Here is a 26,132-nt window from a genome sequence, read left to right as displayed (position 1 = left end):
CCTGGTATTTTGATTTTATTCAATGAGGGTCAGCATTGAACACAGGCTTGCAGGAACCAGTCATACAAACTATCACAGAGCATACCAGTTACTTGATTGGGATCTCTGATAAGTTCATCCAGAGTAATATATTCAATTCAATCTAAAGTTGCATTTCTTCTAATTTGATGCGGATCCTCTAAATTCCCACACAAATCTCAAAGACTTTTGTAGATATAAACTTGCAAAGCCCTGCAATTCTTTTTGGATAATGTCCTCTATTCCTTGCTTTGACTTTTTGTTTTATCCTTAAAATATGCTGGGAGCTAATGTAATTACACATTTGGAGAGATGAAGGGTTTGGGGCGGAGGTAGAGAAAGCAGATCATAAGGAGAATTGGCTTGTTGACGTAGGCTAACGCCTTCAGATTATGAAGAAAGAGCTTCATCAGACCTGGCCACGGGAAGGTTGTTTCCAAGGGCAGGGAAGTCTCAGTGAAGGGCAGCATTCCTGGGTACCAAGAACCCTCCAAATCCTGCCATATATTCCTAATCCAAAGTCTCAATGTCTTATTTTTTTTCCTGAACAGTGGCCCAAGAAAAGAGATATTACAAGTCTATTAATTCAACAGATGTCATAATTTGGCAATCTGCAGGGAAAGAAAAACCTCTGGTAAGTTTGTTTTTCAGTTATCTCAAACCTAAAAATGCAGCAGAAAAGAGAGCCTTTCATACTGCTCATAAAAAAGCCTGACAATTTAGAAGTTTGTGCATTTTCTTTTTTAAAAATTATCTAATGCTGACATAAGTAGCTATCTTATCCTGTGGTCCTTTAATTGGCAGTGAGTCTCTCAAGCTTTGCCCTCAGTGGGCACTTCATTTCAGATGACCAAAGGTAATAATTTAATTAACTCTTGCTACTATGTGCCATAAACGACAGATTTCTATCCTGAAATAATAATGAAGCGTTCATTACTCTCTGCCTTATTTGGGCTGTATAACCAATCTCAGCTTTTCCTTATTTTATTGGTGAGCTATTAATTACAATGTGCCTACAAGGCACTGCTCTGTACAGTCTTCATATATTATATTAACTCTTTAATCATTAGAATAGTTCAATGAGAATGGCAGTATTGTTATCCACACTTAAAAACGAGGAACTGATACACATAGAGGCTAGTCTGCAGAGCTTCTAAGTGGCAAAGCTGGGGGTTCAAACCCAGCAAGCCTGGCTCCAGAGTGTGTTGTGCTGCCTCTCAATATGAACATGAGTTCTCTATCAGTTGGTACATTTTTGTTTGCAAGTAACAGAAACTAAGTTTCCCTATTTTAGCAAAGTGCTGTTTTATTAGAAGGCTATCAGAAATGTCAGAAGCAAATAAGAAGACCAGTCCTAGATAACAAATGGGAACAAGATTCCTATAACGGGCCTAAAAGAAGGAAGTACATAACCATGCTGTAGGGAAAAAAGTCTGGCCAGGATGCTGCAATCATCCCTATTTCACTACTGCTGCAAGCTCCACTGACTCTATGACAGATTTCTAACTACTCCATCATCTTGTTGCCACTTCAAATGTAAAAGTTCAGAACAGGAGCCTTTGATTCACTGTGCTTCTTTACCTGCCTGTGCTGTGGCTGCAAAGGAAAGGAAAGAGGGAAATTGGGCACTTTTGGCTTCCCTCATGAGAGGGAGGTAGAGTCCAGCCTCACAATGAGACTAAGCACAGTAAAATGAGAGATTTCTCATAAAATAATAAAGAAGTTGCTTGATAGACATCAAAATGAGAACTGTTCACAACAACTTGTAAAGATCTAAAAGTATTTTGACCCTATAATCTGATTTATGCCCCAAGACACAAGGAATCAAGAAACATATTGTTTAAACTTCCCACACTCCAAATCCCTCTATCTCCATTGTATAGTTGAGTGGACTTTGGTGTAGAGAGGTAAACCAAATACTTCCCACCCCTGAAACACAGCAAACTGGATGCAAATTCTAGGCCATGTGCATTTAGTGACGATATTTTTCCATTGACTTTGCAAATCCGGAACCACATTCTAAACTATTCTAAGCTTGAAGCTATTTCTCACACTCCTTGTGGTACTGGTTGCTTACAATGCCAGCCCAAGCCCAACACCACAGAACTCAGCTCATCCGGCTGTCAAACAAAATCTAGTGCATTAGAGTCAGCAATCAGCTTTTTTTAAAAAAACAAAACAAAATATTTTTATTGTTAAAATATAACATATATACAAGGAAAAGAAAGAAAAAGCAACGACTTTCAAAGTACACTTCAACAAGTAGATATAGAACAGATTTCAGAGTTTGTTATGGGTTACTACTCCACTATTTCAGATTTTTTCCTTTTAGCTATTCTGAAACACTGAGGCTAGAAGAATTTTTTTTTCTTTTTTTGCAAAAAATAACATATCAAAAGAGCAAAAAATTTCAATGCACACATTAACAATTAGTTCTAGAATAAGGTTCAGCATTTGGTATGGGTTACAATCCCACCATTTTAAGTTTTTACTTCCAGCTGCTCTAAGATACTGGAGACTTAAAGAAATATCAATATAATGATTCAGCAATCATACTCATTTGTTAAACCCTACCTCCTCTGCATAACTCCACCATCACCTGTGATTTTTGTCCCCCTCTTTAGGGGCATTTGGGCTATGCCCATTCTACCTTTTTCATGTTGAAAGTGGCTGTCTAATATATTGATAGGTGGATGGAACTAGTTGATGTTCTGGAAAGGCTGGTCCCTCTGCATTTAAGGACTTATTTGGTCCAGGGACCCATCTGGAGGTTATCAGTTTCTGGAATGTTACCCTTGTGTGTAAAATCTTTGTAGAATCTTATATAACACCGTAGGTGTTCTTTAGGATTGGCTGGAATGGTTTTTGGTTGGGGGTTAGCAAGTTATGGTAAGTAGCAATGTTTAACAGAAGTTTGCCTAAGAGTGACCTCCAGAGTAGCCTCTCGACTCTATTTGAACTCTCTCAGCCTCTGATACCTTATTTGTTACACTTCTTTTCCCCCTCTTGGTCAGGATGGCATGTTGATCTTATGGTACCAGAGCCAGACTCATCACTGGGAGTCATCTCCCATGCTACCAGGGAGAATTTCACCTCTGGATGTCATGTCCCATGCAGTGGGGAAGGCAAAGATTTCACTTGCAGAGTTGGACTTAGAGAGAGAGAGAGAGAGAGATCATATGTGAGCAACAAAAGAGGTCCTCCAGAGTAACTCTTAGGTTATAGGTAGGCCAAGCTTCTCTGCTATATACATAAGCTTCATAAGAGTGAGCCTCAAGATCAAGGATTAGGCCTACTGATTTGGGTGTCTTGAATGTTTGGCACAGTATCAGGGGTTTCCCCAGTGGTAAAGTTTAGTAGTTCCGTATATTTTCTCCCATCCCACAAGGGACTTTGCCAATACTTTTTTTTTTTTTTTTTTTAATTTTTTTATTAATCAAAAAAAAGAAAAGAAATTAACACAACATTTAGAAATCATTCCATTCTACAAATGCACTCAGTAATTCTTAGTATCATCACATAGATGTATGATCATCATTTCTTAGTACATTTGCATCGCTTTAGGAAAAGAACTAGCAAAACAGCAGAAAAAGATATAGAATGTTAATATAGAAAAGAGAATTAAAATAATAATACTAATAAAATATATATATATATAAAAAGGAAAAAGAAAAAACAAAAACAAAAGATACAAACACACAAACAAAAAACCATATTTCAGGTGCAGCTTCATTCAGTGTTCCAACCTAGTTACATTACACTTAGGTATTATTGTGCTGTCCATTTTTGAGTTTTGTATCTAGTCCTGTTGCATAGTCTGTATCCCTTCAGCTCCAATCACCCATTATCTTACCCTGTTTCTAACTCCTGCTGGTCTCTGTTACCAATGATATATTCCAAGCTGATTCTCGAATGCCGGTTCATATCAGTGGGACCTTACAGTATTTGTCCTTTAGTTTTGGGCTAGACTCACTCAGCATAATGTTCTCTAGGTCCATCCATGTTACTACATGCTTCATAAGTTTAGTCTGTCTTAAAGCTGCATAATATTCCATCGTAGGTATACGCCACAGTTTGTTTAGCCACTCGTCTGTTGATGAACATCTTGGCTGTTTCCATCTCTTTGCAATTGTAGATAATGCTGCTATAAACACTGGTGTGCAAATGTCCGTCTGTGTCTTTGCCCTTAAGTCCTTTGAGTAGATACCTAGCAGTGGTATTGCTGGGTCGTAATCCATTCTGCCAGTCTATGTCTTTTGATTGGGAAATTCAGTCCATTAACTTTTAGTATTATTACTGTTTGGATAATATTTTCCTCTACCATTTTGGCTTTTGTATTCTATATATCATATCTGATTTTCCTTCTTTCTACACTTTACTCCACACCTCTCTTTTCTGTCTTTTCGTATCTGACTTTAGTGCTCCCTTTAGTATTTCTTGCAGAGCTGGTCTCTTGGTCACAAATTCTCTCAGTGACTTTTTGTCTATAAATGTTTTAATTTCTCTTTCATTTTTGAAGGACAATTTTGCTGGATATAGGAGTCTTGGTTGGCAGTTTTTCTCTTTTAGTAATTTAAATATATCATCCCACTGTCTTCTAGCTTCCATGGTTTCTGCTGAGAAATCTACACATAGTCTTATTGGGTTTCCCTTGTATGTGACGGATTGTTTTTCTCTTGCTGCTTTCAAGATCCTCTCTTTCTCTTTGACCTCTGACATTCTAACTAGTAAGTGTCTTGGAGAACGCCTATTTGGGTCTATTCTCTTTGGGGTGCGCTGCACTTCTTGGATCTGCAAATTTAGGTCTTTCATAAGAGTTGGGAAATTTTCAGTGATAATTTCTTCCATTAGTTTTTCTCCTCCTTTTCCCTTCTCTTCTCCTTCTGGGACACCCACAACACGTATATTTGTGCGCTTCATATTGTCATTCAGTTCCCTGATCCCCTGCTCAAGTTTTTCCATTCTTTTCCCTATAGTTTCTGTTTCTTTTTGGAATTCAGATGTTCCATCCTCCAGTTCACTAATTGTAGCTTCTGTCTCTTTAGATCTACCATTGTAGGTATCCATTGTTTTTTCCATTTTTTCTTCTTTGTCCTTCACTCCCATAAGTTCTGTGATTTGTTTTTTCAGATTTTCTATTCCTTCTTTTTGTTCAGCCCATATCTTCTTCATGTCCTCCCTCAATTTATTGATTTGGTTTTTGAAGAGTTCTTCCATTTCTGTTCGTATATTCAGCATTAGTTGTCTCAGCTCCTGTATCTCGTTTGAACTATTGGTTTGTTCCTTTGACTGGGCCATATCTTCAATTTTCCGAGCGTCATCCATTATTTTCTGCTGGTGTCTGGGCATTTGATCAGATTTCCCTGGGTGTGGGACCCAGCTGGTTGAAAGCTTTTTCTGTGAAATCTCTGGGCTCTGTTTTTCTTTTCCTGCCCAGTAGGTGGCGCTCGTGGCGCTCGTCTGTCTGCACGGCAGTCGGCCCGGGAAACCGCGCGTGGAGGCGGGGGTCGCTGGCCGTCGCGGCTTGGGAGAGTGCCGGTCCTAATTGCCCAGCTGACCCGAAACGCCAAGCGTGACGGGAGGGCCCCGCTATCCAACATTCCCAGTCAGACCGGGGAGCCACGTGCGTGGAGGGGACCCCAGTCGCCAGCCGCCCTGGCCGGGAAAACGCGCGCCCCTTGAGTATCTCACCGCAGCAGATTCTCCCTGCCCATTCAGCTGTTCCAGAATGGGGTACGCTGTCTTTTTGGTCTCTGTCGTGACTCCGGGAGCTGTTTTGTATTGTTTCTGTTTCTTTAGTTGCTTTTCTGGAGGAGGAACTAAGACCCGCGCGTCTTACTAAGCCGCCATCTTCTCCGGAAGTGCCAATACTTTTTGATTATCTGCTTAATATACTCTGGGATGTATCCAGGCATTACATTAAGCTATAGAAGATTAAAGTTCCTCATTCTTTTGGGCACCCTGTGTTTGGATTGTTGAAATAATCTATCCATACAGGTCGAGTTAGATTATGTGCTACAGAAAATTTAAGTTCTGGACAAAATAAACTTTTCATCCTTTGGTCTCAAACAGTAGATGAGGTTCTAAAATATAGCCACTGTCTTCCTTACCCATGTATTCTGAATTACCTTAATCCCGACCTGATTGGCTTTGTGGTATATACATATGGTAGAATATTATGGTTATACATATATAAAACAGCTTTTCAAAATCCAGCAATAATAGTTATCACTCTGGGTTAAATGGGATTGTTATAACAGCTTACAATCTAGACTCTGGTTTTCTTATAAGCATTTCTTAAATGAGATCATACAATAATTGCTCTTTTGTTTCTGGCTTATTTTGCCTCACCAAATGTCCCACAGGTTCATTCACAATGTTGCATGCTTCACAACTTCATTCCTTTTCGTAACAGCACAATATTTGATCATAGGAATACACCATTGTTCGCCAATCTACTTCTCAGTCAGTGCATCCTTCAGCCACCTCCGTTCATTGGGCATCATGTACAATGTCCAAAGTCAACAGTCCATCAGTACTCTCAATTTTAGATAATTTCACTGTTCCCAAGAGAAAGATAACCAATAAACACACCCTCACCAAATAGGAAATCCAAAATTCCCCTTAATTCTTGTCCCTTCCCCCATTATTTACCCCTGGTGTTGCTGTGGTACTGTTGAAGTTTTCCTGTTAAACATATCCCATGCCATAGCAGTTTCCCCCCGAAACCTCAAACTTATGCACTCTTTGTACAAGAGTCATACCTTTAAGTAGTTCATGAAAGAATTTATTTACATTTGTAGGGTTAATTGGTGGGACACATGGGTCTATAGAACCCCTTTCCACCATGTTCACCTTCAGTATAGTAATATTACTTATAGACCCCGTAGTGAACCACCTTCTCTTCTATCTATTCCCTTGCATTTGAGTTCAACCTCATTAGCTAACTGTTCACCGAAATCTAGCTTCCGTGTATTTTTGGGTCCCCTATATTCTGTATTATAAGCCTCTGATTTTATCCTTATCATGGTCATAAAAGTGAAATTGTACAGTATGTATCCTTTTTTGTCTGGCTTATTCCACTCAGAATTATGTCCTCAAGGCTCATCCATCCTGTCATGTGCTTCAGGATGTCATTTCATCTTATAGCTGCATAATATTCTGCCATATATATATACCACATTTTGTTAATCCACTCGTCTGTTGATGGACACTTGTATTGTTTCTATCTTTTGGTGATTTGTGAATAATGCTGATGTGAACATAGATGTGCAAGTATCTGTTTGTGTCACTGCTTTCAGTTCTTCTGATTATATACTGGGTGGATTGCTGGGTCATAGGGCAACTTGATATTCAGTTTCCTAAGGAAACGCCAAACTGTCTTCCATAGTGGCTGCACCATTATACATTCCCACCAGCAATGCATGAGTGTCCCAGTTTCTCCACATCCTCTCCAACATTTGTAAGTTCCTGTTTGTTTAATAGCAGCCATTCTTATAGGTTTCTCATCGTAGTCTTGATTTGCATTTCCCTTATAGCTAAGGAGAATGATCATCTCTTCATGTGCTTTTTTTTGCCATCTGTATTTGCCCTTCAGAAAAATGCCTGTTCATATCTTTAGCCCATTTTATAAATGGGTTGTTTGTTCTTCGGTTGTTGATTTGTATGATTTCTTTATGTTTATAAGATATCAAACTTTTTTCCAAGGTGTGATTTCCAAATACTTTCTCCCATTGAGTTGGCTGCTTCTTCACCTTTTTGACAAAGTCTTTTGAGGCACAAAAGCATCTGATTTTGAGGAGTTCCCATTTATCTATTTTTTTCTTTTGTTGCCTGTGCTTTGGATGTAAAGTTTAGGAAGCTACCTCCTATTATTAGGTCTTGAAGATGTTTCTCTATGTTTTCTTCTAGGAGCTTTATGGTACTGGCTCTTATATTTAAGTATTTGATCCACTTTGAGTTAATTTTTGTGTGGGGTGTATGACAGGGGTCATCTTTCATTATTTTGGCTATTGATATACAGTTCTCCCATGCTTATATATTGAAAAAACTGTTTTGTTCAAGTTCAGTAGATTTGTTCAATTTCAGTGGTCAACTTGTTGAAGACCACTTGGTGGTCTATTTCTGTGCTCTTGATTCAATTCTATTGGAAAATTCTTCTATCTTTGTGTCAGTACCATGCTGTTTGGACCACTGTGGCTTTACAGTAAATTTTACAATCAGGAAGTGTTAATCCTCCCACCTCATTCTTCTTTTTAAATATGCTTTTAGCTATTCTCGGTCTCTTTCCCTTCCAGATGAATTTGGTAACTAACTTTTCCAAATCTTCAAAGTAGATTGTTGAAATCCTGATTGGTACTGCATTGAATCTGTAGATCAATTTGAGTAGAATTCACATTTTAACTATATTTAACCTTTCTATCCATGAGCAGGGAATGTCTTTCCACTTTTTTAGATCTCCTTTGATTTCTTTTAGCAATGTTATGTAGTTTTCTGTGTCCTTTACGTCCTTAGTTAAGCTCATTCCTAGATACTTGATTCTTTTAGTTGCTATTTTGAATGGATTTTTTCCCTCAATTGATTCCTCAGTTGGGTCATTGCTTATGTATAGAAAGATTACTAATTTTTGCACATTAATTTTATATCTTGCCACCCTGATGAATTTATTAGCTCAAGTAACTTTGTCGTAGATTTCTCAGGATTTTCCAAGTATAGTATCATGCCATCTGCAAATAATGAAAGTTTTACTTTTTCTTTTCCATTTGGATGCCTTTTATTTCTTTTTCCTGCATGATTGCTCTAGCTAAAACTTTTAGTACAATCCTGAATAGTGGTGACAGTGGACACCCTTGTCTTGTTCCTGATCTTAGGGGAAAGACCTTAAGTCTCTCTCTGAAAACATGTTGGCTATGGGTTTTTCATATATACCCTTCATCATATTGAAGAAGCTACCTTCAATTCCAATCTTTTCGAGTGTTTTTATCAGAAAAGAATGTTGAATTTTGTTGAATGCTTTTCCAGTATCAATCGAGATGATCAAGTGACTACCCCTCTTTTTTTTGTTAATGTAGTATATTACATTAATTGATTTTCTTGTGTTGAATCATCCTTTAATTCCTGATATAAATCCCACTTAGCTGTGGTGTATAATTCTTTTAATGTGTTGTTGGATTTGATTTGCTAATATTTTGTTGAGAATTTTTCCATTTATGTTCATTAGGGAGATTGGCTTGTAGTTTTCCTTTCTTATAGCATCTCTACCCAGGCTTGGCTTTAAAGTGCTGTTAGCTTCATAAATGATTTAGGTAGTGTTCCCTTTTCCTCAATTTTTTGGAAAAGTTTGAGTAGGATTGGTGTTCGTTTTGGAATGTTTGATAAAATTCCCCTGTGAAGCCATCTGGTCCTGGGCTTTTTTTTTTTGTAGGAAGATTTTTGATGACTGACTGAATCTCCTTACTTGCAATTAGTTTGCTGAGATCTTCTATTTCTTCTTGAGTCAGTGTAGCTGTTCCTGTGTTTCCAGGAATTTATCCATTTCATCAAAGTTATCTAGCTTGTTTGCATATAGTTGTTCCTCTTATGATTTTTAAAAAATTTCTTCAGGGTTTGTGGTAACAACTCCCCTCTATTTCAAATTTATTTGCATCCTCTCCCATTTTTCCTATGTCAGCCTTACTACTGGCCCATCAATTTTATTGATTTTCTCAAGGAACCAACTTTTGGTTTCATTGATTCTTTTTATTGTTCTTTTCTTCTCTATTCATTTAACTCTGCTTTGATCTTTGTTATTTCTCTTTTTTTATTTGCTTTGGGGTTAGTTTGCTGAAATTCCTCCAGGTGAGCTCTTACGTCCTCAATTTTTACTCTTTCTTCTTTTTTAATATAGGCATTTAGGGCAATACATTTCCCTCTCAACATAGCCTTTGCTGCATCTCATAAGTTCTGATATGTTGTATTTTCATTTTCATTCATCTCCAGCTAGCTACTGATTTCTCTAGCAGTTTCTTCTTTGACCCACTGGTTGTTTAAGAGTGTGCTGTTTAATCTCCATATATTTGTGAAAGTTCTTGTTCTTTGGTGGTTATTGATTTCCAACTTCATCCCATTGTGGTCAGAGAAAGTGCTTTGAATAATTTCAATGTTTTTAAATTTATTAAGACCTGTTTTGTGTCCCAGCATATGATCTGTCCTGGAGAATGTTCCATGAGCACTAGAGAAGAATACATATCTTGGTGCTTTGAGGTGTAACAACCTATATATGTCTATTAGGTCTAGTTCCTAAAATTTATTGTTTAAGTTCTCTATTTATAAAATTGTTTAAGTTCTCTATTTTCATACTGATTCTCTGTCTGGTTGCTCTATCTATAGAGAAGAGTGGTGTAATGAAGTCTCTTACCATTATTGTTGAAACGTCTATTGCTCTCTTCAGTTTTGCCAATGTTTGTCTCCTTGGAGCTCCTTGAATGGTAACATAAACATTTATGATTCTTCTATCTTCTTGCTGAATTGTCCTTTTAATTAATATATAGTGTCCTTCTTTGTCTCTTATGATGTCTTTACATGTAAGGTCTATTTTGTCTGATATTAATATCCTGTTTTTTTTTGCATGGACAGGCATTGAGAATCGAAACCTGGTCTCCAGCATGGCAGGTGAGAACCCTGCCTGCTGAGCCACCGTGGCCCACCCATCCTATTTCCTTTTTGTTACAGCTTGTGTAGAACATCTTCTCCCATCTTTTCACTTTCAATCTCTTTTTAGCCTTGTGTCTAAGATGAGTCCCATGTAAGCAGCATATAACTGGATTATAATTCTTAATCCATTCTGTGTGGGCTAGGGGCAGATGTGGCCCAGATGTGTCTTTTTTTTTTGGTTGGGCAGGCACTGGGAATCAAACATAGGTCTCAGGTATGGCAGGTGAGAACTCCGCACCCAAGCCACCGTAGCACCCTTACTGGTGCTCTTCAATCCTGTGCCCACCTCCAGACCTCCTCCTCCTTCTTCTTCTTCTTTTGGCTGGGAGAACTCCCTTTAATATTTCTTGTAGGGCTGGTCTCTTGTTGACAAATTCTTTCAGCTTCTGTTTGTCTAAAAATTTTAACCTCTCTCTCAGTTTTGAAGGACAATTTGCTGGGTTCAGAATTCTTGGCTTGATGTCTTTCTCTTTTGGGATCTTAAATATGTCATATCATTGCCTACTCGCTACCATAGTCCCAGTTGAATATTCTGAACTCAATTTTATGTGGTTCTCCTTGAATGTAGTAGATTGTTTTTCTCTTATCACTTTTAGGATTTTCTGCTTCTCATCAACATTTGACAGACTAATTAGTACGTGTCTTGGAGAAGGCCTATTTGGATTTATTCTATTTGGAGTTCATTGGCCTTCTTTGATTTGCATATTTATGTCCTTTATAAGTGTTAAGGAATTTTACCCCATTATGTCCTCAACTTATCTTCCTAGCCTTTTACTCTTCTTCTGGGACACCAATGATTCTTACATTTGTGTCCTTTGTTTCGTCCATCATTTTCCTGAGATTCAGTTCAAAATTTTCCATCTTTTTTGCCATTTATTCTTTTGTGTGTTTGAAATCAGTTGCCCTGCCCTTTAGTTTGCTTATTCTTTCTTCTGTCTCTTCAAATCTGCCGTTGTGTGTCTCTAGTATATTTTTTATTTCGTCTACAGCATCTTTAATCTCTGTGATATCTTCTATTTTTCTATTTAGTCCCTCAAACTCCTCTTTATGCTCATCTAGTGTCTTCTTGAACTCCTTTATGTCATTAGCCATCCCACTGATTTTACTTAGTAGGGTTATATAAACATCTTTGATTAGTTGCTCCAAATTCTGTGTCGCCTCCGGTGTTTTTATTTGGTTATTAGACTGGACTGTATCTGTCTGAATCTTGATATGCTTAGTGGTCTTCTGTTGCCTTGAAGGCATGTAAATATCTTGATAGGGTTACTTTGTAAGTTGATTTTCTTCAGTAGTCTAGCTTTGTATTTGTGGAATGGATGTGGATCAGGATGCAGGGCACAACAGTGAGGTGATGGATTGCAGTACAGGTATAGGCACAGGTCGGGGATGCTACACTGGTACCTGTGAGCTAGGGATGTGGGGTGCAGCATTATGGAGGTGCAGTGTAGTGGTCGTGGTGTAGGGTGCAGCTCAGACAGGCCTTGGAGCACAGGAGCAGAGGGCGGCATGGGGGACACAAAGGTATGGCGCGGCAAGGGGCAGAAGGGGGTGCTAAGTGGATGCAATGGGACTGGAGCTCAGGCAGGATGTGGGTGGGTGCATGGAACGTGAAAGTAAGTGGGTTTCAGGGTGTGGGGTAGGTGGCACAGAGATCAGGACACAGAGAAAGCAGGGCACAGGTGTGTCCTTGTGCATGGGGAGGGGTCCAGGGGGCCCAGGATGCAAATGTGTGAATGTGTAGTGTCAGGACACAGGTTGCGGGGCCTGGCTCGAGGTGGCTGATGCTGGGTAGGTGGCACATGTGGGGGGGTTGGGGCAGGGGTGTACATGTGTGCAGGGGTCGTTTTTCACATGTGAGCACCTGCCACATGTGGGAGCAGGGCACTTGTGCTGGGAGGTGGGGCAAGGGTGTGTGGGGCTGGGGGTTGGGGTGCAGGAGTCAAGAGGTCCATGCACAGATACATGGGTGCCTAGTGTGGAGGATATGGGGTGGGACCCTGGTGTGTGTGTGTGCAGAGCTCAGGGACAGCAGGCCAGAGATGTATCTGCTTGGGCTGGGGGTGGTTGTGGCCTGGATGTGCAGGGTCTGTGCTTTCCCAGAGTTGGGGGTCTTGGTGGCGGTGCATGTGCGCATGTGCATGGATCTGGGAGGGCTGTATGCTGATGTAGATGTACTCAGAACTCAGGGGGGTAGCAACTGGCTTCCACATGTGGGAAGATGCTGGAGTAGGGATGGATGGTGGTGATGGTAGCACAGCATTATAATCCTATATTTCATGCATGATTGTTCTTTAATCCCTCAGCTTCTTTATAAAAAGAAGTGTCTGCAACTGCAAACCCAAAATTAAAATGTCATGAGCAGCATTAATAAACATCAACCCGCTCCTTCGTTTTTACTAAAGAGAAAGAAGGAGAGGAGAAGCAGTAGTAGGAGCAGCAGCTCTGGGCTAACCAAGATGCTAAAGTAGACCAAGTATCTGGATTCCTTATACTTTCTTCTACCCAACGTCAATCAACCTAGAAGCATTACAAAAGGAAACATCAAGATATAGAGTCAAGTGAGGCTGTAGGCAGGTAAAATACAAAAATAGCTGCAAAGGTTCTGTTCTTGTTTCTTCTCATCATTGCTTTGGACAACTATTGCCCAACTCTTAGCTACTCTTAGCTCTGTTTCAGTGATCCTCAGGAGTAAAATCAGGGTAGCACAGAAACTGTACCTGTAAGGAACAAGTGTGAATGGAAGAGAAGAATCAAAGAATAATGTTAGAACATTTCCCAGGCTGAAGAAACTCATACACCAGCAATAATGTCTATATTTCCAATTTCTCTTCTCTTTCGTTTTCTGATTGTTCCTTTTCTGATAAAACTTATTCTTATTTTCTGTTCCCTTAATCATCTCTATTCTGTGGTTGGTTCTGCCTATTCCTTAAATGTGAGCAAAATAAATTTCAAAAACCTCATACCTGGATTTATTGTTCTAATCATGGTGAAGTTGCTGGTGTTGGGCTTGTATTCCTAGCCATAAACAAATGTAAAAGCTGGATAAAAATCTATACAATCTTTTGTTTGCAGACATTGGAGAGCAACCAGAACAGAGATACAATCCAGGGAAGAGGAAATGCACATGAGGTAAGCCCCACACTTAGACTTGCTTTCTCCCTGATTTCCCAAACTGAGGTACGGAGATCCCAAGCAGAGAGTCCTGATCTTTGTGGGCAGAGGAGACATAAACCAGAGTTTAAGGCTGCAAACAGAGCTGGAAATTGAGGAGTTGGGTTTCAGGCAAGGAAGGAGCTAAAGAAAAGTCCCAAAAGTCTAAATAATATTTCCGTATCTGTTGGACCATACCTAAACTATGCTTGCACAAGGAGAGACCCTGGAAGAACAAGGCTGTCAGGTTGTGGAGACAAAGTTTGGAATTCTGACATAGTGAAACGTGGATATCTTGATGAACCCTGTAGGATTTCAGTCAAGACTTATGTAAATATCCAAAGACTTATGGTAAGTATCCTAAACAAACATTAGGAGTCTTAGCTATATACTAGGAGTAGCACAAAACTTAAGTAAACCTGCCTAAACTAATCCTAAAACCAAGCCTCTCCAGGACAAAAAGGATCTTCCAGGATTCTTTAATTTTGATTTTTTAAATTTTTAAAATGATTTTATTTAAGTGTAATCTAAAGGCAATAAGACGTTTTTTACAACTCATTGTCTTTTTTTTTTTTACATGGGCAGGCTTTGGGAATCGAACCCAGGTCGCTGGCATGGCAGGTCAGAATTCTGCTACTGAGCCACCGTTGCACTGCCCTACAACTCATTTTAATTGTAGGGTTCTATGAGTCTTGACAAATGTTTCCCACTCTGATATTTTATTGCAGATACTTTCCATTACTCCCAAATTTCCTTTGTGACTCTTTGCAGGCAATGTCTTCTGCAGGCTCTCTGGTTCCAGGCAACCGCTGAAATGTTTCATGAATGTAGATCAGTTTTACCTGTTCTTAAATTTCATATTAAATGGAATTATGTAGTTTCTATCCTTTTCTGTCTGGCTTCTTTTGCTTGGCATAACATTTTTGAGATCACACATGTTGTTTGTATTAGAAGTTTGTTCCTTTTCATTGCTGAGTAGCATTCCTTTGTATGGACATACCACAATTTCTTATCTATTCATCTAGCATCACTTTTGTTACATCTCACTAATATTGACATCTGTGTTTTCATTGTCATTCAGTGCATTACATTTTCTAATTACCCTTGCAAATCTTACTTTATCTGAAGTGCTATGTCTTGATTAATGTCATGTTATTGATTTCTAAATGAATTTTGTTTTGTAAGTGAACATACTCTGTATGTTTTTGATCCTTTTGTATTTACTGAGAATGGTTTTATGACTGGCATAGGGTATAGCCTGGTAAATGTTTCACATGCAGTCAAATAAATGTGCATATTGCTTTACGGTGTTTGTAAAGATCAATGATGTCAAATTGGTTGATACAGTTTTTTTATGTTTTCTATATGCTTATGTTCTCTAGGTATTTTGCTATCAACTATGGAGGTATGAGGGTTACAGTCTCCAACTATTATAGTGAATTTGTCTATTTTCCTTTTCAGTTCTGTCAATTTTTGCTTTCTAAGTTTTGAAACTCTTTTATTAAGTGCATGCACATTAAGGGTTGTAATGACTTTTGGTAAATTGACTCTTCTATCATTATAAAATTCCTTGCTCTGAAATCTACTTTGTCTGAACAACTTAGAACTCTATATTCTGTTTAAAATTCCTTCAAAAATATAGGCAAAATAAAGATGTTTTAATGAAAAAACACTGAAAGAATTAATTTCCAGTAGATATGTACTATAATAAATACTGAAAAAATAAAATAAAAGATTGAAGGAAAATAATCCAAATGAAAGTCCAAAATATAAGGTAGAAATAACACTAGAAAGTATAAATAAGTGGGTAAATATAAATGACTATTGACTTTTAAAAAACTACAGCAATTAAAATATCTTCTCAGATTTAAAATATATATAAAAGTAAACTATAGTTCAATAGCACAAAGAGCATGAATGAGACTCATTGGGGTTAAATTGTTAAGTTTCCTTCATTGTTTGTGAAGTGGTATAAGAATTAATTTAAATACACTGCAGTAAATCAAGGATAAGTACTGTAATTTCCAGTTTAGCCAGTAAAGAACAATAAAAGCAAGTACAATTAAAAAAAGCAAAAAGAGGAGAAAATTGAAATAGTACATGTATGTGATTAATTAAAAAGAGCAAGAAAAAGGTAAGAATTAAAAGCAAATGTAAATCATTTAAATATTATAATTAATGGACAAAGTTTGTCAGACCAGATAAACAAATAAATCTCAACTGTAAGCTGCAAATGATAACCTCTATTAAAAACCATTGCAATTTTCAATAAAAAAGTAGAAAACGGTGTACTACATAAACTCAAACCCAAAGAAGGTTGGTGTAGCTATATTACCAAGTAAAGTGCTTCAGGGCAAGAAATATTATAAAAGATAAAGAAGCCCATTTTTTAATAATAAAGAGTTCAATTTAACAGTAATATAAAATATTCCTTAATTTGTATGAATTTAATAACAGTTTCAAAATTAAGCAAAAGTTGATAGAATAGAAGGACAGATAAATGTATGAAAATCATAGTGAGAGGTTTAACACAACTCTCTCAATAACTCATAGAAAAGGTGGATTATCCTAAAGTTATATAGAAGATTTGATAAACATAATTAGCCAAACATGACCTAAGTGACAGTACAGAACATACTATCCAGCAACTGGAGACATTTAATAAAAATAGACCATATCCTTGGGATTAAATGCAAGTCTTAACAAATCAAAGGGTTGAGAGCATAAGTGTATATTCTCTAACTACTGGAGAATTCAAATAGAAATCAACAACAAATATATAACAACAAAACTTCTAAATGCTTGAAAATTAAGCAATTTCTTTTTAAAAAATCACAATGGAAATTGGAAAATATTTTGAACTGAATAAAAATAAATATGATATATCAAAATTTGTGCGATGTAGCTAAAGTAGTGAATATTAGTCAGGGTTCTCTAGGGACACAGAACCAACTAGAGGTACCTGTTAATATGAGATTTTATAAAAGTTATTCATGCAACTGTGGGAATGCACAAGTCCAAATTCCGCAAGGCATGCCGCAAGCTGGCAATTTCGATGAAAGTCTTTGATGGATTCCCCAGGAGAGGCTGGCTGCTGAAATGTAGGGAGAAAGATTCTCTCTTCTGACTTCTCCTTTAAAACCTTCAACTGATTGGATAAAACATCTCTCATTGCTGAAGACACTCTCCTTAGCGGACTGTAGATGTAATCAATTATAGGTAAGATCAGCTTACTGATGATTTAAATCCATGAAATATCCTTGGTAGTAACTGGCCAGTGCTTGCTTGACTGAACAACTTGGCGACATTATCTGGCTAAGTTGACACATAAACCTAACCATCATATAGAACTTCAAAGAATATTCATAGCTCTAAATGCATTGTATAAAATCAGAAAACTTAAAAATCAAGTATCTAAGCTTCCAATTTAATAATTAGGAAAAAAGCATAACAGTAAACTCCAGGAAAATAAATGAAATAATACATTTAAGAACAGGAGTCAATGAAATTTAAAAAACACAACACAAAATGACATAAAAAGAGAAAGTCAACAAAGCCAAAAAGTTGAGTCTTTGAAAAATTGATAAAGCCGCAGCAAATATTAACAAAGCAAAAAAGAGTAAACCCAAATTACCACTATCAGGAATAAAAAAAAGAATGTCATTATACTCCCAGAAACATTTAAATGATAATGAGGGGGTATCATGAACATTTTTATGACAGTACTATGCAGAATTAAGATGAAATGGACAAATTCCTTGAAAAACACAACTTATCAAAACAGACATAAGAAGAAATGGGGAATATAAATATTGTTTTAATTATTAAAGAAATTGAATCAGTAATTGAAAACCTTTGTACAGAGAAATCTCCAGACCTAGATGCCTTCACTAGGGAATGCTATTCAACAGTTAATGAAAAATAAGACCAATACTACATAACTTTTCCAGACAATAGGGAAAAAGAGAAAACTTCCCTTCTAATTTTTTTAGTAACTTTTATACAAAAATCAGACAAGGACATTGCATGAAAGGAAAGTTATACACCAAGAACACAGAAGCAAATACCCAAAAAGAAATAGGCAATAAACCCCATTAATATATGAAAATGATAACATACTACGAGTGAGTGGAATTTATTCCAGGACTGCAAAGTTGGTTTAAAATTCAAAATTAATCTATGTAAATTACCTCACTTCAGAAAAAGAGAAAAAATTCATATGGTCATTTAGATAATAGCAGATAAAAATATTTGATAATACTCAGTACCATTCATGATATACACACCATAAAATCACCTCTCAACAAGGGACAGTAATAGAAAGGAATTTAATCTAATAAGGATTATTTACAAAGCACCTACAGTTATCATCATCCTTAATGATGAAATGTTAAACAATTTCCCTTGATTTAGGGAAAAGACAATGATATTCAAATCACTGCTTTTATTTAACATCGTAGTGGAGGCCCTATCTATTTCCATAAGGCATGAAAGCTATTAGTATTGGAAAAGAAGAAATAAGCCTGTCATTATTCACTGATGACATTTTTGTGTGAGTAGCAAATCCCAAAGAATCTGTAAAGAAAGTATTAGATATAATAAATGAATTAAACAAGTTCGTTGGATGCAAGGTATATACCCAAAACTCAATTGCATTTCTATGCATTAGCAAAATAAGTGGAAAATAAAACATAAAAAATACTTGTGATAACATCATAAAAACAACAAATACCTAGATATAAAGCCAATGAAAGATGTAGAAGCCCTCTAAACTGAAATGTACAACATGCTACCAAGAGAAATTTAAGTAGCTCTAAATAGATGGAAGAATATAACATGTCCATTGACTGGAAGAATCAATATTGTTACGCTATCAGTTCTGTCCAAATTGACCTACAGATGCAGGGCAACCCTAGGTTTTCAATTTTTTTTCAGTAGGAATCAACAAGCTGATACTAAAATTTATATGGACCTAACGTATCCAATGCAACATTGGAAAAAAAAACTGAAGAACTTACACTATTAGATATCAAGACTTACTATAAATGTGTAGTAGTCAATGCGGCATTTACATATATATCTAGATCTAGATATAGATAAATAGATCAATGGAATAGAATCCAGAATGGAGAACCATTCCCACATGTATGACATATTTGGTAATCTGATTTATATAACAAAGCCTCCACCACAATTCAGATGGGGAAGAAAATGGTCTTTTTAATGACTGGTGCTGGGCCAATTGGGTATCCACATAGAAAGAAAAATAAATCTTGACCCTTACCTCACAATGTATACAAAACCTAATTTGTGATGATTTACAGACCTAAATGTAGAAGTGAAAACAATCAAGCTTTGGGGAAAGATAAAGAATATGTTCACGACCCAAAGTCAAGTTTTCTCCATCAGGACCCGGAGCCAAAGATTTTTTTTTTAACAGAATACGAAAAACATAAATCTTCAAAAGAAAAAATTAATATATTCAACTTCATTAAAATTAAGAACTTTTCACCAAAAGACAACATTGAAAGAGTGAAAAGACAAGCCATAGGTTGAAAGAGGGTTATTTGAAATACATATATCCAGCAGAAGACTCCTATTCTGAATATATAAAGAACTTCTATCAATTAATGATTATATTTCCTATTTTGCAGGCCCAGTCATCTTACTTGGTTCTATTAAAATAATGTTTATAAATTCATTGTATTGTATGATTTACTTATTTTCAATTTTATAATCAACCTATTTAATAAAAGAATAAATAAAATAATCGCATAAAAAATGAAGTTTTACTACAGAATAGTAATTGTTACCTTGATGTAAAAATAATAATATAATTAACAACGTTTGTGAAGTGGAGGGAGAAGAAAAAGTAGAAGGAAGAGTAAGTGAATTATCCTCATCTTTCATATGTCTAATAAATAAAAAAGGAGAGATTTATAATATTATTTAGTTACAAAGGCAGCCAGAAAGAAAAAAACACTATCTAGCCAAAAAACAGGCGGAAAGGTGATGGGGGTGGTTTAAACGTGATGCATTTCTTATCTTTCGTATTAGAAGGTGAGTAATAGATACTGTTTAAATGTGATCAATCAAAATATTTTTTTTTCAAAATATTTTTGAGTTTATTATTTAAAGGCATAGTAGTAACTAGGGAAGGGGGAACTGGTTGGGCAGTTTTCAGTGGGAAGTTCAGAGAGGGCCTATGATGGGCTCTGGGTCTTCCTGCAGCCCCAAAAAACAGCAGCGTGGAGAGCAGGAGGGAGCTGGTGTTGTGAGCTTCACACAGCTCTGCTCCACCGGAGACTACGCCTGGAGGGGTGAGTAAACAGCAGAAACCTCCTCTGGGCTTGGGAGGCATCTCTGAGAAGACAGAACCTGCCCCAAGCAGGACTTCCATTCAGGCAAGGAGACTGGCGATGGCAGCAGGACTGGGCCGGGCCTGGGAGAGGGCCTGAGAGCCGCTGTGTCTCCTGAGGCCCCAGCCAGCAGGGGAGAGCAGGGGCTGACAGCCAGACCAGCAGGAAGCGGGACAGGCCTGTGGAGACCTCAGCGACAGGGGTGGGCGAAAGGTCCACAGTCAACACCCAGGGAGATGAGGCTCATTTCGGAGGGTCCCGTAGTTCAGAAGTCTGCTGCAGACTAAAGGCCTTATAATGCCTCTTGCCACGGGAGTCTCCAGAATGTAAATGCTACTTTAGCAAATGGGTCCCCAAGGAAGAAATTCCCAGTTGACTGAGCTTTAACGTCAAATGACAGAGCAAACCCCAAAGTGACAAGCTGACGCTTTCTGTCATTAGACAAAATGAGGAGCCGAAATAAAATTAGAGTTATGAAAATTAAGGAAGTCACTATTTTTTTGCATACTTCAGTACGTGCCAGCAAAATTCAAACCCTTTACAGTCCAATTCTATAATTAAAAATGACAAATTATGATACATGATCCAATGAGATACTATGCATTAGAAGTAGATTTATGTGTACTGGCTTAGAAAGAAATTAACAGCATATTAAATTTTCTAAAAGCTGCAGAATAGTATGTGTAATATTTCAATTGCATGAACACACATGTACACACACACACACATATCAGCTTTTAACAATGATGGTCAACGAGGAGTGCTATTCGTGGGGGTAGTACAAAAAACAGGGAACCCTTACTTCTTCAATTATGAATTTCTGTGCTGCTGGACTTTTTAAAAAAACATCTAGTAAGTATCATTAGAAATACTTTCTAATTGCAAAACGTACATGGCACAGAGCAGGCAGGCTGTAAATGATGGCTACTGTTGAGAGAAGGTAGCGTTTACTAAGCTTATGATGCGTCGAGTTAGATTCTTGGTTCTTGCACATAAATTATCTCATTTAATCCTACCCAGCTAGTAAGTGTCAGAGCACACCATCACCCCACCTTTGATGTATGGCGGAGTCCTTCTACCTAGCTCCCTGCATCTTCCTCCTCTCCGAGGCGAGGCGCGCTTCTGCAGATCCCCTCCCTGCTGTAAGCACGCGCTCGCGCAAAAAAGAGCCACTTTGCCGCTGGCCGTTTCCAGGGCGGATCGGGAGGCCCGAGGGGCGCGGGGCACTGCCTCCCAGAGGACAGAGGTGTGTGCAAGCGGCATGCCCAACGCAATTAGAGGCGGATTAAGACGGAAACAGTGTGAGGACACAGGCGTGATGTGTTTTTCCCGTTTTGTCAGGGATTAGTAGTAATGTATCTGCTGGTGTGATGGACACATCTGCTTTCCTTTATTCTGAGCCCTGTCAAATTCACAGGCCTGGATTAAAGCAAAATCACGCTGAGTGAACATTGCTAATTTAGCTACCTTTTTTTTTCTCCCTCTCTGCTCTCTTTTTCTTCCCCATTTTCAAATTTTAGTGTGAATGCAGCTAGGAGCCATTTCCTTCCGACATGATGAATTGAGAGAGCAGCCTCTAATTCCTGTATCCTCAAGGGGAGGGAACGCACGGAGGTCTGAACCTGAAGGTGGGGCCTGAGGGGTCAGGTGTAATTTCAGTGGGGAAGAAGGTCTGCGAGAGGGAGGAGGACCTAGGAAAGGCTAATTTCCAGGGATGCTTACTGGGGTGAAGAGATTAGGCACAGATTTGCATTATTTCAGCTATCACCTTCCCCCAACAACAGAGTGGAAAGCTCGCTGTATATTTTCTCAGTGGTTTTCATCTACTGCCGGAGCATGAGACTTCCCCTCCCTGTTGGCCCCAGCCCTTGAGGCTGCAGGCTCCCGTCTTCCTTGCCAACCCCCAGTGCAGAAGGAAGTTACTGTACTGAGAGGTTCTTTCCGGGTCGGCTGCATCCAGGTGGACCACATTCAGGGGCGTGGCCTTATCTCAGAAACCAGGCTCTCACGTTTGTGCGTCAGCTCCTTCCCTAGGTAGCTCAGTCATTTTAGTCCTGAGTCAAAACGGTGCCCCACCCCTCACACACACAGCCACCCTGAATCCCATTTTAGCGATTCTGTTTTACCTTAGTTTCAGCCCACGGCCTATTTATCAAAGTCATGTCTTCAGGCACTTTTTGTTGGTCTAGATAAGATCTTAGGAGTTCCCCCTCTCTCCACCCTAGCTGGGTTTTTGAGTCAGACTGTTTGCTTCTCTCAGATATCTTTGTGGTTTTCACAATTTGCATCCATTCGTCCTGCTGGTTCTCTTCGGATATTCTTGTATTTTTCTCAACTTACATTTTTAAAAAGCATATTCGGATGAGCAATGTCTTTGTTAACCAAGAAGAAACATTACAGAAACTTATTTCTGAGTTTTTTGAAGCTTTATAGCCTGACTCAGAAATAAGAAATAAGGCTGAGGGATGAGCGCTGGGATGCCAGATGAGGGGGTACAGGCACAAACAGTCTTTAGAAGTGAAAGGAAGTGGAGGTGAAAGGCATCATGGCATCTGGGGACCGGGCTGGGGCAGCAGGGATCAGCTCAAGGTCAGGAGAACTGGAGAAGGGAGCAGACCTGACCTTGAACTCTAGGGGGCGGGTGGGAGGATGGGGCTGCAGACTGACCCCTTTCTTTGTCAAACTGCTATCTGAGAGATGAATCTTCTACAATGCATGGCTTGGGATTTCAACCGCCTCAGAGGGAGTTTGCCTGGCCCCCTAACCAATCCAGGGAAGCAAGGGCCACTTCGGGAGGGGATGGGGGTTGGGGGTTGGGGGGCAGTCCTCTGAAAACTACTACACTGTATCCCCAGCAAAATAAAAGGCACTTTCAAAGGACTAAATCGGATTCACCTTCAGAACAGCAGAATCTGCCAATGTGATTTCAAGCGCGCCTCCTCTCCCTGCCCCCGGAACTCTCCACGTTCTTGCTGGTGTCTCAAATTCTTTCAACAAGGGAACAGTCTTTCATGCCACAATTAGGGATAAAAGGCATAAAACGCCAACACCTGGCTGAGCGCCAGTCGGGGAATAATCAATCCATCCTTGGAATATGAATTACTGATATCAGATGCTTTCCTAGTATGATAGAAGGAGGGAGGTTAAAAGGACAGGATGATATTAACACCTGACATGGGGGTTGTCTGGGAGGAGAGGGTAATCGGTTCCAGGTATACAACACATTGAGGTTTGAGGAGTGTGTGTGTGTGTGTGTGTGTGTGTGTGTGTGTGTGTGAATTCTGTGTTGCTTTACTCCTGACTCTGGGAGGCAAGATTTATTTTCTCCCCATTGTTGATAAGAAGAAACTGAGGCTCAGAGATGTTAAACAGCCATTCACAGGGCCAGGGACTGCTAAACGACAGGTCCCTAGCATTCACCTCCTTCCAGGACCCTGACTGCAAGCACCAACGCTATCCGAAGAAGCTGGCAACAAGAGACATGCCCTACAAACTGTACAGTTCTGCCTTGGCAGAGACGTGTTTACCTCCAAGTGGGGGAGGACACGTGTCTGCGCGTGGAGTAATTTTAGTATGGAATTGCCAAGACAGGCAGCCTGCTTTGCATGATTTATGAAGACTGAAAAAAAAATAGATAAATAAAAGGAGGCTGAGTGCTGACTTTGTACAAAGGAGTTTCATTTTCTGGGAATTTGCTATTTGAAGTAACCCAGTATTTTTTACAATTCATCCTATCCTCACATAGTCCTACTGACCTTTCCTTCCCAAACTGCCTAGTAGCCCAGTGCTTAAACTATTCCTAGTTGAGAATGGACATTTACCCTCATTTTTATTTAAAAACATTTTTTAATGAAGTATAACACTCATACAGAAATATGCACAAAACGTAAAACTATATGTAGCTCTGTAAATTATCATAAAGCAAACACCTGTGAAACCATTGCCCAGACTGGGAAATGAAACACTTCTAGCAACCTGGAAGCCCCTCCTTGTCCCCCCTCCTAGCCGCTGTTCCATCCCTCCCCCGCCTCAGTTTCCCGGCTGCTAAGACACATACCACACCATGAGGTGGGTTAAACAATGGGAATTCACTGTCTCCCAGTTTCAGAGGCTAGGAGTCTTGCTTTCTCTCTGAAAGCGGGGACACTCTGGTGCTGGCTGGCCAGGAGTCCTTTTTCCTTTGCTTTCTAATCACAGGATGATGTCCTCTCCCTTCTTTTCCAGGTTCCTGTTGACTTCAAACTTCCGTCTGCTCCCGTGGCTTTTTTCTCCCTAACCCTGAATTTCTTCTGCTTATGAAGGACTCCAGGAACCCTGGAAGACTCACCCTTATTAAAACATCTTCACAAGGTCCCAGTAACTGTGGGCTTACAGCCTGAGACCAAGAAAATGTTTTGTGGGGGATGGGGGATAAAATTCAACCGACTACAATTAGTCACACTTATTTTTGGACTTCATTGAAATGGAATCAAACAATATGTATTATTTTGTGTTTGACTTATTTTGATCAATATTGTATATGTGATTCATCCATATTATTGCGTGTTGCTGTTGTTTATTTTCATTGCTGCATGATGTTCCATTGTACAAATGCAACACATTCATTTATCCGTCCTACTTTTGGCAGAATTTGAATTGCTCCCAGTTTTGGGTTATTATGAATAAAGTTGTCATGAACATCCTTATACATGTTTTTTTGTTGTTGATGCATATATGTATGTTTCTCCTGGATATAAAGACCCGGGATTGAAACTGCTGGGCCATAGAATATGTGTAAAAGTTTATTTTTAGTAGCTAATACAAAACTCTTTTCCAAGTGATTGAACCAATGCATAGTCCCACCAGTAATGTTTGAGAGTTTGAGCAGCTTCATATCCTGGCCAGTACTTGTTATTGCCAATCTTGTTAATTTTAGCTATTCTGATGGGTGTGTAGTAGTATTTCACTATGGTTTTAGTTTCCATCACATGATTAATATAAGGTTGAGAGCATTTTCATATGTTCACTGGTTATTGAAATATACTTTTATGAAGACCTTCTCTGTCCCATTTCTCCACTGGATTGTCTGTCTTGTAAAAGGTTTTTCTGTTTTGTGGATATGGTTCTTTATCAGATTATATGGATTGCAAATGACTTTTGTGACTCTGTCTGTGTCTGTCTCTCCTCTCTGAACGGTGTCTCTTGATGAGTAGATGTTTCTGATCTTAATGTAGCCCAATTTATCAATCTCTTCTTTCAAGGTGACCCACACTGTTTTTCTCCCTCTTGACCAAGCTGCCAGCCTCACTTCTCTTGCGCCCTTACCTGCTTCCTCCTCCATCTGAACTACCTTGAAACTAATTTCGCAGAAACAACAACAAACAAACAAACAAAAACAGGGAATGAAGAATTTCAAAAAAAAGACAACTTCAGAACCTCACTATTTTAAATGTCAGTCTAATCGCCAACCTCCTCCACCCCTCTCCCTCTCACCCCTAAAAGGCAGTACCTCATTTCCTTCCTCCTCTCTCCCGGCTCTTACTGGCTCTGGGCTCTTACTGGCTCTGGGCGGCCAAATTGCCACAAAGGAAAGCATTCTGGACCGAAAAGTTCTTAACGCAACCTCAGTAAACCCCTCACCCACCTCAGTGAGCAACCCCCCTTATGCCTCCCAAGGCTTTCCCTTCCACTCCCAGCCCTGGAGAAGCTTGCTGTCCTTTATTTCCACGAGTTGAGTTCTACTCTCTCTGCCCCATGAATAAAGTCTTATTTGCTTCTTTAACATTGCCAGGTGCAGTTTTTTTTTTTTCCCTTTAACAACAACCAGAACTATTTTGTTCTTTTATAGGATCATTTTCTTCTCCCAGGGTCATAGAGATTGTGTCTTATGTTATTTATTATATAGAAGCTTTAGGATGTTGCCTTTCATTTTTA

The 26,132-nt window shown here is 38.8% G+C and overlaps 1 long non-coding RNA gene across 1 annotated transcript; it reads left to right on the top strand.

Annotated features, from left to right (window-relative positions):
• Nucleotides 1-567: 567 nt before the first annotated feature.
• LOC143644196 (uncharacterized) lies at nucleotides 568-24,682 on the top strand. The gene is made up of 3 exons (XR_013156547.1): nucleotides 568-652; nucleotides 13,783-13,839; nucleotides 24,444-24,682. It is a non-coding gene; the product is annotated as an uncharacterized LOC143644196 (long non-coding RNA).
• The last annotated feature ends 1,450 nt before the right edge of the window (nucleotides 24,683-26,132 follow it).

The sequence above is a fragment of the Tamandua tetradactyla genome, chromosome 8 (genome assembly GCF_023851605.1).
Source record: "Tamandua tetradactyla isolate mTamTet1 chromosome 8, mTamTet1.pri, whole genome shotgun sequence".
NCBI lineage: Eukaryota > Metazoa > Chordata > Mammalia > Pilosa > Myrmecophagidae > Tamandua > Tamandua tetradactyla.
The sequence above is the reverse complement of the archived record's forward strand: the minus strand, read 5'-3'. Positions and strand labels throughout refer to the sequence as shown.